Below are 11,653 nucleotides of genomic sequence, written 5' to 3' on the forward strand. Positions count from 1 at the left end.
GAACAGTGTGAACTACGTCATAGGATACACTGCAGTTTCTGCACAGCATGGTATCTTTCAGGGTTCTTTCACACTATAAAGCAGCGGTTTCTGCGGTGGAATCCACATCTCATTTACTTCAATGGGAGACCTGTGGATTCCGCAGAAGAGAGATCCCCTGTACGGCAGAAGTGCAGTTCCGACACATTTCTTCCTCTCCTATTCAAGTCAATGGGAGGCCGCAGCAGATTCCGCTCAAATATAGTGCATGTTGCTTAATTTTTTTCACTCTAGAACTTTTCCTAGAGCAGAAAAATTCCAAAGGTGGAATCCGCCACCCCCAATAGACTTCTATAGGAGGCAGATCTTTTACACTGCAGAATCCGCACAGCAGATTCCTCAGTGTGAGGCCTCTTTTAGTCTATTGGGAGGGGGGCGGATTCCACCTTTGGAATTTTTCTGCTCTAGGAAAAGTTCTACCATGGAAAAAATCAAGCAACACGCTCTATATTGGAGCAGAATCTGCTGCAGCCTCCCACTGACTTGAATAGGAGAGGAAGAAATGTGTCGGAAATTGTCATTTCTCTGCCTCTTATTGAAATCAAAAGGAGGCTGCGGCGGATTGTGTGGTAACCCGAGATTCTCGGGAGCTCTCTTCCACAAAATCCGCCGCACTCCCAATGAAATCAATAGGAGGCGGATTCAATGCCAGAAACCGCTGATTCCAGCAGTTTCCTCATTCAGAATATGGGGAAATAGTGGGAGATATGGGAGATAATTATACATTGGGGAACAGTGTGAACTACATCTTATAGTGGTCTCTTATAGTATAAGACCGATGTAGTTCACACTGTGTAAATGTATGGTGCTTTGTGTAAGTGTAAGCTGCTTTGTGTACTGTGTAATGATTATACACAAAGCACCTTACACTTACACAGTATTGTGTGTATGGTGTGTGTACTGTTTTTACATTATTAACCTTTTTTACATCAGCAGGCTCTCTTGGCTCTCCGCCTCTTGCCTCTCCGCCTCCTAGGCTTCTGTCTTCCAGTGCTTGCTGCACCCGCCAACTGATGATGTCAGCAAGCGCCGGACACACGTAATGCACTGCTATGGACTGTGGAGCATCCCCCCCCACTTCCCCCGCCCCTTAGGCCCGGATGGATGATGCAATCACATCTGCGCATGACCGCAGGCATTCAGTTTGGAACGCACGTCCTTAACGGCGTGCGTTCAAGCTGAATAGCGCTGCTGCAGACGGTAGCGCAGCTTCTCAGTGGCTAAAGCCATCAGAAATATGTATTTTCCGATGGCTTTAGGCGACCCCTGTGTTTTGGTCTTTCGAACCCCGCCGGGGTCGCGACCCACAGGTTGAGAACCGCTGCTCTAGGCATCTTCCAGTCTTGCTCCTTTCAGGCTCCTAACCAACCAGTAAAGCAGCTCATCACCACACATGAGTCTGTGTAACTCAGGCTACGTCTTTGTTCATAGAAAGTAGATAGATGACCAAGCAAAGCCTTTTCACTCTTCCCATTTGGAGGATTTGCACTCACCACTCACCATTTTAGAGGACCATTCATGAGGAGGGCTATTGTGAAACCACACTCTGTTTTTGGTTTGCAGTAATATATGAGAACTGACTTCTGCATAAATCAAGCAGTTTGTTTGTTTCCTCCTCAATTAGCTGATCATAAGGAATTCCCCATGACACCACAAGTTTGAGTGGAGAAAGTGTCATCAGTGCAACAACAGTGATTGACAGGGCCACCTGCTCATGCAGATTACCAGTGACCTCTAAACCTTTTTTATTAGAAAAGTACTAAAACATCTTGCAGTAGATAGGGGCTGGGTCCACTAAACCTTAGAGTTGGTAAATCTAAGAACATGTACTTCATGATAAACACTGCTGGCTCCAAACTCACTCGATACCCCATAGTCCTGCAACTGGTTTCTACCAGGACCCCGTATGATTCTAGCATCTACTTTTTGAATTGTGTATCAAAATATTTTGCAGATGGCATGGCCTTGCTCCAGCACCTGAGGGGCCTTTACTATAACTCCTACTGGGTCTTGTCAGAGATACCACATGGCATCTTTGCTCAGTACAAATACCTCTAGGAACATGGGATCAGCTGAACCATATGGCTCAAGTGACAGAGCAACAGCCTAGATCCGCAGCAAAGGATTTTCTTGCTTGAAGCCTCACTTGGAGCACATAGCCTTCAGCATCATATGATAAATGGATTAAAGCGGGATTCACAATTACAGAACATGCTACTTTAAAACCCAAAGAATCCTTGCCATCGGCTCAGATGGCCCTCCAGATTCAGGAGATTATATCTCTTAGAAAGTGCCAAGTAAGTCCATTAAATTTCACATTTTGCTTCAAATTAGTGATTACTAGGTGCAAAGCTGAAATTTTCTCTTTTCAGTACATTAGTGATATTTTGCACCACCGCCAAGCCCACTAGCCATTTAGTTAATATTTCAATAAAATTCCACTGAGGTTTCATAAGCCAATGTATCCACTTGCACTTCTATTTCATCCCAGGTGAAAACCTAACTGACTTCACTGATGCAGGACCAAGCCAGGGATCATCAGTCCTCTACCAGCCACCGGTGAGAGGTTCCTCATCACCGCTCAGCCAGCGAATGACCCAACTCCAAAATCTCATTCTTCAAAGACAACTTTCTTAGATCACTCCTGATCTTAAGTCAGACTCCCTAGAAGTAGAGTAGAAGATAGGAGTTTTGTGCAACTGACCTATTGAGAGAATGTTTTTAAGAGAAAATTGTAAGAAAGACAGAAATTTAGAATAGAGCAGGGGAAGAAGCTAAGCAAATGTGTAATTTTGCTGAAATCTAGCATTAGACTGATCTCTTGGAGAGCTCTAGAACATATATAGACCTACAACATTGCCCTGTTTTGAGGCAAAATGTCAGACTTTTGAATCCCTACAGTTAGTTGTCAGTTACTGGCTGTGTACAACACCATGAGTGTGGGCATAATCTTCCAAACATTTGTACATAAAGAGGCTCATGTCAGCTAAGAAAAGTTCTTAGGAAATAGATGTAGGTGTGAGCTTTTACCAGCCAACATTTTTAGCAACTGGGAGACGAATGCACCAGCCTAGCAGAGAGTATCTGGATGGGCCAGCAAAAGAGCCTGCTGTAGGAAACATGACTTCCCAGGCACTCATCACTGTACTCTACCCACGAGTCAAGTCATCAACTACCTTGCTGTCTACCTTCCTAGATTGCTACGTGTCACCTTTACCATAAACTTCCCAAAGACCAACCACTAACTGTGTTCTTGGGTACTGCCTGGTATCAGATATCTTTATCACCTGCCCCAAACAGAGAACTTGTCTCTTCAACCAGCATGGTGCATATGGATGAGTCAAGGAAGTAATCAAAAAGCGATTTTATTTTGTAGCTCTCTCTCCCCTTTTTTTTATTAAAATACATGATTGTTTTATTTTAGTCATATGTTAAATTGTTATTGAAAGCATTACACATACATTTTAAAATATTTTATGATCAGATGTTAGGACCTTGTAGCAACCTAAAGAATAAGTCTGATTCAAAACTTTTTTTTAAATTTTGTATTAATTTTAATGTATTGTGTTTACATGGATTCAAGTGTTCCCCTGAATATAACTCCCTCACTCCACTCCTACCCCCGTGTCCCCCTTTATACCCCCCTTGTCCTCCTCCTCTCAACACCCTCCCCCCTTCCCTCTAGGATTTGCTGTCCTGCTCTCTATATCTCTGTGTTATGTATATATAATTTCATGAATCCCTTTACCTTCTCTGATTTCATCCCCTCATCCCCCTTCCCTCTGAATGCTGTTCCTCTGGCCCCTGTCTCTCCCTTTTAAATGTGCTTTAAAAGTAGGGAGGTCTTTTCAATTCCTTCCAGGTACAAACTCAAGTGGACCCTCCCTTGGACTTTTCTCACATTTTATAAGCAGACTAGAAATTAAAATATCTAAACCAGTGATCAAAATTACATATTTTCTATAAAGTTCAAGACTCTCCCCTTCCTTGGTTTGGCTCCCTAAACTTGGAGAATGGAAGTGTGGTTGATTGCTCTTCCTCAGCTGGTTCTAAGGAGGGAGGAGAGATGAAGAGGGCAGAGGTAGAGAGGTCAGAGGCTAAAATGTTCTTATTCAGCAGGCATTCTCATGGGGTCCCTTATTATCTCTGTGCTCAGTACATATAAGACCTGACTTTCTCTGGAAGACACTTTCAAGTCTTTCAAAACCATGCCATTCACCATTGAAATTTTCTTATCTATAATGATGTTGATTTTGACCAGTAAATTTATTTTTTGGCCACTTACTCTTTTGTCAGTCCCTAGAAATCTGATGGTAAAGTCAGTTCCTGTTGGATGGAGAATGTTTAGCCCACTCTGCAGCCCTAATATGAAACAATTTCAGCTTTCTATCCCACATTTGGACCATGGGAAACACTCACTAAATCTTTCCCCCAAAACCCTGGGAATGTAAGACGTCCCTTGTGCTATAGTAAACATCCTTTGCTATACCCCAAAGCAGGTAGCTAATCAGGTCTTGCCCTTTCTATTTTTCAAGTAGCTTTTAGAAAGAAGATACTGTATTCTGCAAGCCAAAGAGGACACCTATAAAGCCCTGGCCATTGAAGGCAGTCATAAAATTTGAGTTACAAGTTAGGGAGCTGCCCCATCTTGCTTGGGGCGACTGATGGGATTCACAGCACACCAATAGCTATCTCCAGAATTCCCCTACAAACCTTATTGTCATTTTCACTTTTTCTGACTTGTTTTATAAGTTCTAATATAGATAAGGGTTCTAAGAGTTTTATAATCAGTTTTATGGCTAAACTTTCTCAAAGGGCATCTGCTTCTTGCACTTCACTTTGAGCATGGTGGTTTCAGTATGTGAGCACTCCTGCCAACACTTTCACTTTAACGTACTGTCACACCCAGTTTTCTGTCTAGGTCTGACCTCATCAGCTCCCTCTCAGAGCTGAGATTTTAAATTGTGCCCTTCTCCAGTTCTCAACCAGACTTTCCCATTCAATCATTTCACGTTTCATAAGCCCAATCCTACACGGACTTATTCAATATTCAGCTATGCTGAGAAGATAATGGACTTGCCCACATTCAGAGCCAGTGATATAAGATCAATTCCAGGCTCTGTCAATTATTGATTGTGTGATCTTAAGTAAATGTCTTTGCCTCACTAACCCTTATCTATAAAATACTTGACTCGGAAAATCATAGTAATGGTTAAATGACCTAATAGTTATAAAATGTCAGGTACATAATAAAGGCTCAACAAATATTAAGCCTCCTACATTTACCTACAAATTTTTTTGGTTATGAATTGAGATTTTTGTCACATAGAATCCAGTCAACTCTCAGCATTGTTTTCCTTACTATCTCCCATAGGACTATTGGAAATCAACATCCTTTTTTCAGGATCGATGACACCAATATGGAAAAGTGGAGACTCAGCTTACATCCCTCCACAAAGATCAACCACTTGACAGCTATCTTTGAGCAAAACCAGCTCTAAGAGAGCTGAGGAGCCCATTTAAGATGCTTCATCAACACAGTAGAACAAAAAAGGAAGAAACAACAGCTTCAGGTTGCCTGCTTCATCCCATTGTGAAGGCTGACACTGCTCAGTGCCAAGAGGGAGTTCCCCGGCTAAAAAGAGTTTCCCTCACCAGAAAAAGGAAGAGAAGAGTAAGCAATCAGCTTCCCCAGCATTTGGGGGCACCGCTAGAAGGACCCGCTTTGGTTTATCCCACTCAGAGACCAGCAAAACTGAGATGAATGGAAATGGTTAGGAACAAGGGAGAAGGGCAGGAGCAGCTGATATCAGCCACACAGTGGGAAGAACAGCAGCTCCCAGTAATTCACCAAGAAAACAAGAGAGAGGACCCAAAGAAATAAAGTTAGAAATCAAATATGAGAAATAACTGATACCAGAGAAATACAAAGATCCTTAAAAGACTATGAACAATTATATACCAAGAAATTAGAAAATATGAATAAGTTTCTGAAAGCATGAACCTATCAAGACTGAACCATGATGAAATAGCAAATCTCAAGAGACTGATCACAAGTAAGGAGATTGAATCGGCAACCAAAAACCTCCCAACAAAGAAAAGTTCAGGGTCATATGGCTTCACTAATAAATTCTACCAAACACTTAAAGAAGAACTGATGCCAATGCTGCTCAAACTCTTCTGAAAATTTAAAGAGGAGGAGCAAACACTTTCAAACATTATTTAACCAAAATTACCCAGATACCAAAGCCAGATAAGGATATTACATGTATAGACATACAGACACAAACTATAGGTTAACACAGATGCAAAAATCCTCAACAAAACAGCAAGCCAAAGTTAACATCACATTTAAAAGGATCATGCACTATGATCATCTGAGATTTTCCCAAAACAGTCTTTGAAAAGAACAAAACTGAAGGCATCATACTTCCTGATTTCAAATAATATTACAAAGCTGTAGTAATGAGAAAGGTAATAATGCTGGCATCAAAACAGACATATAGGGAATATAATTGAATAAAGAACCCAGAAATAAATCCATGCATATATAGTCAACAACAAAATATGGTAGTTATGTGAGTTGAAGGATGTGTTAACTATTATCATTGTTAGAAACATTTCACAATATATACATGTATCAGATCATCACATTGTACACCTTAAATTTACACAATGTTGTTTCTCAACTATATCTCAATAAAGCTTGAAGCAAAAAATTAAAACCTATCACATTTTCAAGAAGAGAGTGATGTTCCTCAAATTTGAAACTATAGGGGGTCCTTGGGTTACAACACAGTTCTGTTCCTCTGACAGTGATGTAACCCGAATTTTGGTAAAACAGCCTAGTCTAAGTCACTTACCTATCCTAACACAGTTATAAAATCATAATCTAGAACATAAAAACACAAACAGGCCACGTTACTACATATTCTTCCACCACACGCAAACAAACTGGTTCCCCCACATAGTCCACAAGCACGACGGGAATGGCATAAGCTGAAACACTCATGTCTCAATTTTTTTAAGTTTTTGTGGGAGTGAGTGTAGTCAAGTTGAAACATTGTATGTTGAGACTGTCATAACCCAAGGACCCCCTGTACATGCAAAAAGCTCTAAATCCAGGAAAATGAATGATTCAGGGTCCCTGAAATGAGACCAGCTATATAATTTTCAGGACATATTATAATGCAAAATGAAAATAGGGGGCCCTTTAGTCAAATCTCATTAAGAATTATAAGATAATAGCAGAGTGCTAAACCAGGCACAGGATTCTACCTCATTGCCAGGCCCTGTCAAGTTGGCCCTTCACAGAAGTCTGAACTCTGTGATTGAATCCTGCCTCTTGTTTCTACTCTGCTGTTATAGCAAAAGTCACACAGACAAATGAAATAAACTTGTCCAGCTTCAACTTAATTGAAGCTGATCAGGCAAAACTAAAGAGCAAGATAATGACCTTTCCGATTCTCTTTCACAGATAAAGGGAGTTTTACATGGTTACCTCCTAGGCCCAATCACAGCTGACAGACACTGTCAGAAGGCAATGTCTTTGCAGAATTGCTACTGTTTAAATGTCTCTATCGATACCAGGGAGCTCATGACCAGAGCAACTTAAGGTCTCTGTTGTTAAAAGAAAAGGAAAGGAAGGAAGGGAGGGAGAGAGGGGGGGAGGGAGGGAGAGAAGGAGGGAGGGAGGGAGGGAGGGAGGAAGGAAGGAAGGAAGGAAGGAAGGAAGGAAGGAAGGAAGGAAGGAAGGAAGGAAGGAAGGAAAAGAGAGAGAGAGAGAAAGAAACAAAGAAAAGGAGAAAGAGAAATGGAGAAAAAGACACAGAGGAGGAGGCAGACAGCCAACTGTAGGCCTCACCAAAACAGTGGCTGGTGTTCCTAAAAGATTCATGTCTTAGCCACACAAAAGGAAATCCTGACTTTCATCAGCTTGGTGTCAAAGCATTAGAGACTCCTAGATCCTTCCAACTTGGCCACCACCAGAGAATATGTGACATCAGTTAATAGTTTTGTTCACTCTGGATAAAGGCAAGAAAGTGTGATAAACACTGAGACCCCATGCTTTCAATTTGTACTAGTTACAAGAAGTTTTATTAAAAGTATGATCTAGAATGTATAATAAACTCTTGCGATAGAAAAAAAACAGGCCACCAGATTTTGTATTTCCAGGCTAGACCAGGTCTTTGAGGTCCTCTGGTGTGAGGTTAATCTTTTTTTGTGGGAGAGGGTCATGAACCATACACCCATTCCACAAACCTCCCAGTCTGAGACAAGAGAGGGATAGTAACCCAACCTTCCATACTGGTGTTGGGCCTTGGCATTCCTATGGTCTGAAAGCCCTCAGACGACAGCTGTCTTAAGCAAAATTTTAAACTATTTCTAAAAGGATTCTCAATGTTTCTTGGGAAGGTACGTCAAAGCTGTGAAACTGAGAAGACATACATTTGAGAATGCACAGCCACCTCTCAAAAAGGGCTCAGACTATGAAGATGTCTTTTTCCAGAGTACTCAATGTTCCCTAGTGAATATGATGGCTAGAAAAGTGAAAAAGGGAGGAATAGAAAAAGGGAGAAAAGAGGGGAAAAGGAAAGGAAAGGAAAAAGAAAGAAAGACAGGGAAGGGAAGGGAAGGGAAGGGAAGGGGAAGGGAAGGGAGGAAAGAACAAAGGAAGGAAGGAAGGAGGGAAGGAAGGAAGGAAGGAAGGAAGGAAGGAAGGAAGGAAGGAAGGAAGGAAGGAAGGAAGGAAGGAAACACTTACACTATTAGGGTGCCAAGCATTAAGCTGGGCGTTTCACATACCCTGCTTTGTTTAAATAGGATTAAGCCCAGAATGTAGTATCAAACTTGCCACCCCATATCAGTATACTCCACCAGCTGCTTGTTTTCTGATTTTCTATTTGAAATGATGCATTCTAGAACATGGGGTTGATACTTCCTCTAAGAGAAGACCCACATTTTTTTAGCCATTAAACTTGGCTTTACTGTTTCATTGAGTTCTTTTTCAAGTGTTCAGCCAGTCTTCTCTGTTAGTTGGAACAAAACTGAGCAGACTGGTAACAAAGACTCATTGTTCCACAGTCCTAGAACAACTCCTAATGGCCTCATGACTTTTCATGTAATTCCTATCTGATGGATGTAGTGCAGGGAATGGAGCAAAGTGAAGAAGGGGAGGGAGAGGCAGCCCTACAGATGACCTTGGAACAGTGTGAATGATGTCTAATGTTCAGCAGTTATAGGCTATCAGACACTAATATACTCTCTGGGCTGAACCGAATAGGCCCATTACTCTCAACCGCAATTCACCATCTGTGAAGTGAACTGGTGGCTTCCGACAAGACTACAAATTGCACCTGTTACCAAAGAAGACAGGGAGGGGATTATGATATAAAACCAAGGGAAGAGCAGACAGAGACCCAGACTGACCAAAGGCCATGCCAGGATAAGAGGAAATGAACCTTAGCCTTCGGAAGAGCCCCAAAATGAACCTGACCATTCACAAGATTGAATTTCAGGCTCTTAACTGACTCTATGGAAGTTCTGGGATCAGACGTTCAGTGTCATTAGGAGACCTGGGCACAGCTGGAGCCCGCAGAACCCTCCCACTATCGGACAGCTCCTTTCAGTCTGCTGTCACAATTCATTAGCTCCTTCTGACATTCATTTGACATCATTTCAGAAAACGGATCTAACCACAACCCAAAGAAAAGAAAGAGACTGGAAAAAATAAAAATGATGGCTGCAGACACAGAGCAGCTCATCAGTTTTGAATAAAGATGAGGATGATAATGATAAGCCATGATGCTGACCAATGGCATGCTTTTATTCCCATTATGAGCAATGCCACCTGACAGATGTGGCTTTAAAATTCTACATGACACTGTGTTTCAATCCGGACTCTACCATTTAGGAGCTGTCATGGGCTAAATTGTGTTCCTCCAAAATTCATATTTTGAATGCCTAGCCTCCCCCTTCAATGTGACTGTACTTAGAGATTGGGACTTTTAGGAGGTATTTAAGGTCAAATGAGGTCATTAGAGTGGGTCACTAATCTGACATACTTGTGTCATCATAAAAGAAGAAAGATGCACTGGAAATCTCTCTTTCTACATGTACAAGCCAGAAAAAAAGAGGCCTCTCCAAAAATCAACCATGCTGGCACTTAGATCTTGGACTTCCAGACTCCAGACCGGTGAGAAAATAAATGTCCGTTATTTAAGCTACCCAACTGATGGTATCCTGTTATGGCAGCCTGAGCAGGCTCATACAGGAGCAATGTTAGCTCGGGCAAGGTATAATAATATCTTAGATAGTTCGAGGGCATATTCAATATTTATAGAATATCAGGAACTTAGCATGGTGGCATGCATTTCTAAGTACCTTCCCAGGGACATTCTAAGCAAAGGGACTGTGCTGAGGATGCATAAACCCTGATCTTCAGCCTAAAGTCACCAGCTACCAGAATCTGGATCTCTGGGAAATAGCAGAGACCTTTCAGTCTAATTTAAGAAGTGGGAAAGAGAGTCCTCATTCACTGAGGACTTTCTGTGGGAACCACCGTGCTCACTGTCTCATTCTTACAACTTTGTGATGGAGATAACTGCTGCTTACAAAGTAAGGGGTTTGCCTAAGAATACAATGATTAAGCAGTGGGGATGAGAACCCAGATATCATGGACTACAGGTTCATCTAGATTGATCCACATGGCCCCTCTTAGGTAAGCCTAAATGCGGAGGACAATTAGCCTGGCACAGTGAGCCTGCTCACCGTAAGCATACATAAGACTAGCAAGCGAGTGGTCTGATAAAATAAAGTATGACAAGTCAAGTATTATGGAGAACTTAAAACAATCTCTTATGGAACTACCTAATGCCATGTAGAAGTATTATGATAAATAAGTGAAACAGCATACACAACAATTATAAAGAATGGTTCAGCCCTGGCCAGGTAGCTAAGTTGGTTAGAGCATTGCCCCAGTATACCAAGTTTGTGGGTTCAATCCCCAGTCAGGGAACATATAAGAATCAACTAATGAATGCACAAATAAGTGGAATATCAAATTGATATTTTTCTCTCTCTCTCCTTCTTCTCTCTAAAATCAATCAATAAATAAAAATTAAAAAAAGAAAAAAGTATGATTTTTTTGTGTGTGTGTGTATGTATGTATTCAACAGTCATTTGACAATAATTTCAGGGAAAAACTCATCTTATGGTATGCATATACAGTACATATGTAAATATTTACAGATATAAAATGAAATATATACATATAAAAAGTTTATTTTGTAGGAAAATTTTCTTCTTCATATTTTCAGTGTTTCCTATCATTTTAAATAGTTCTGCATTGTCTTTTTTTATTCACTGAAACTCATATTAGTTAGATTTCTTTTATTTTAACCTAACACCTTTTTTTTGGTCTTGAATCCCATCCAGGATATCACATTATATTTAATGATCATGTGTCCTTAGGACTCTCTTGGCTGAGACAGTTTCTCAGACTTTACATGTTTTTAATGAGATTAATTATTTTGAATATTACTCAAGTTTTTTATATAACATCTCCCAGTGAAGATTTGCCTGATGGTTTTTCATGATTAGACTGGGATTATGT

This window comes from Saccopteryx bilineata, chromosome 1 (genome assembly GCF_036850765.1).
Source record: "Saccopteryx bilineata isolate mSacBil1 chromosome 1, mSacBil1_pri_phased_curated, whole genome shotgun sequence".
Taxonomy (NCBI): Eukaryota; Metazoa; Chordata; class Mammalia; order Chiroptera; family Emballonuridae; genus Saccopteryx; species Saccopteryx bilineata.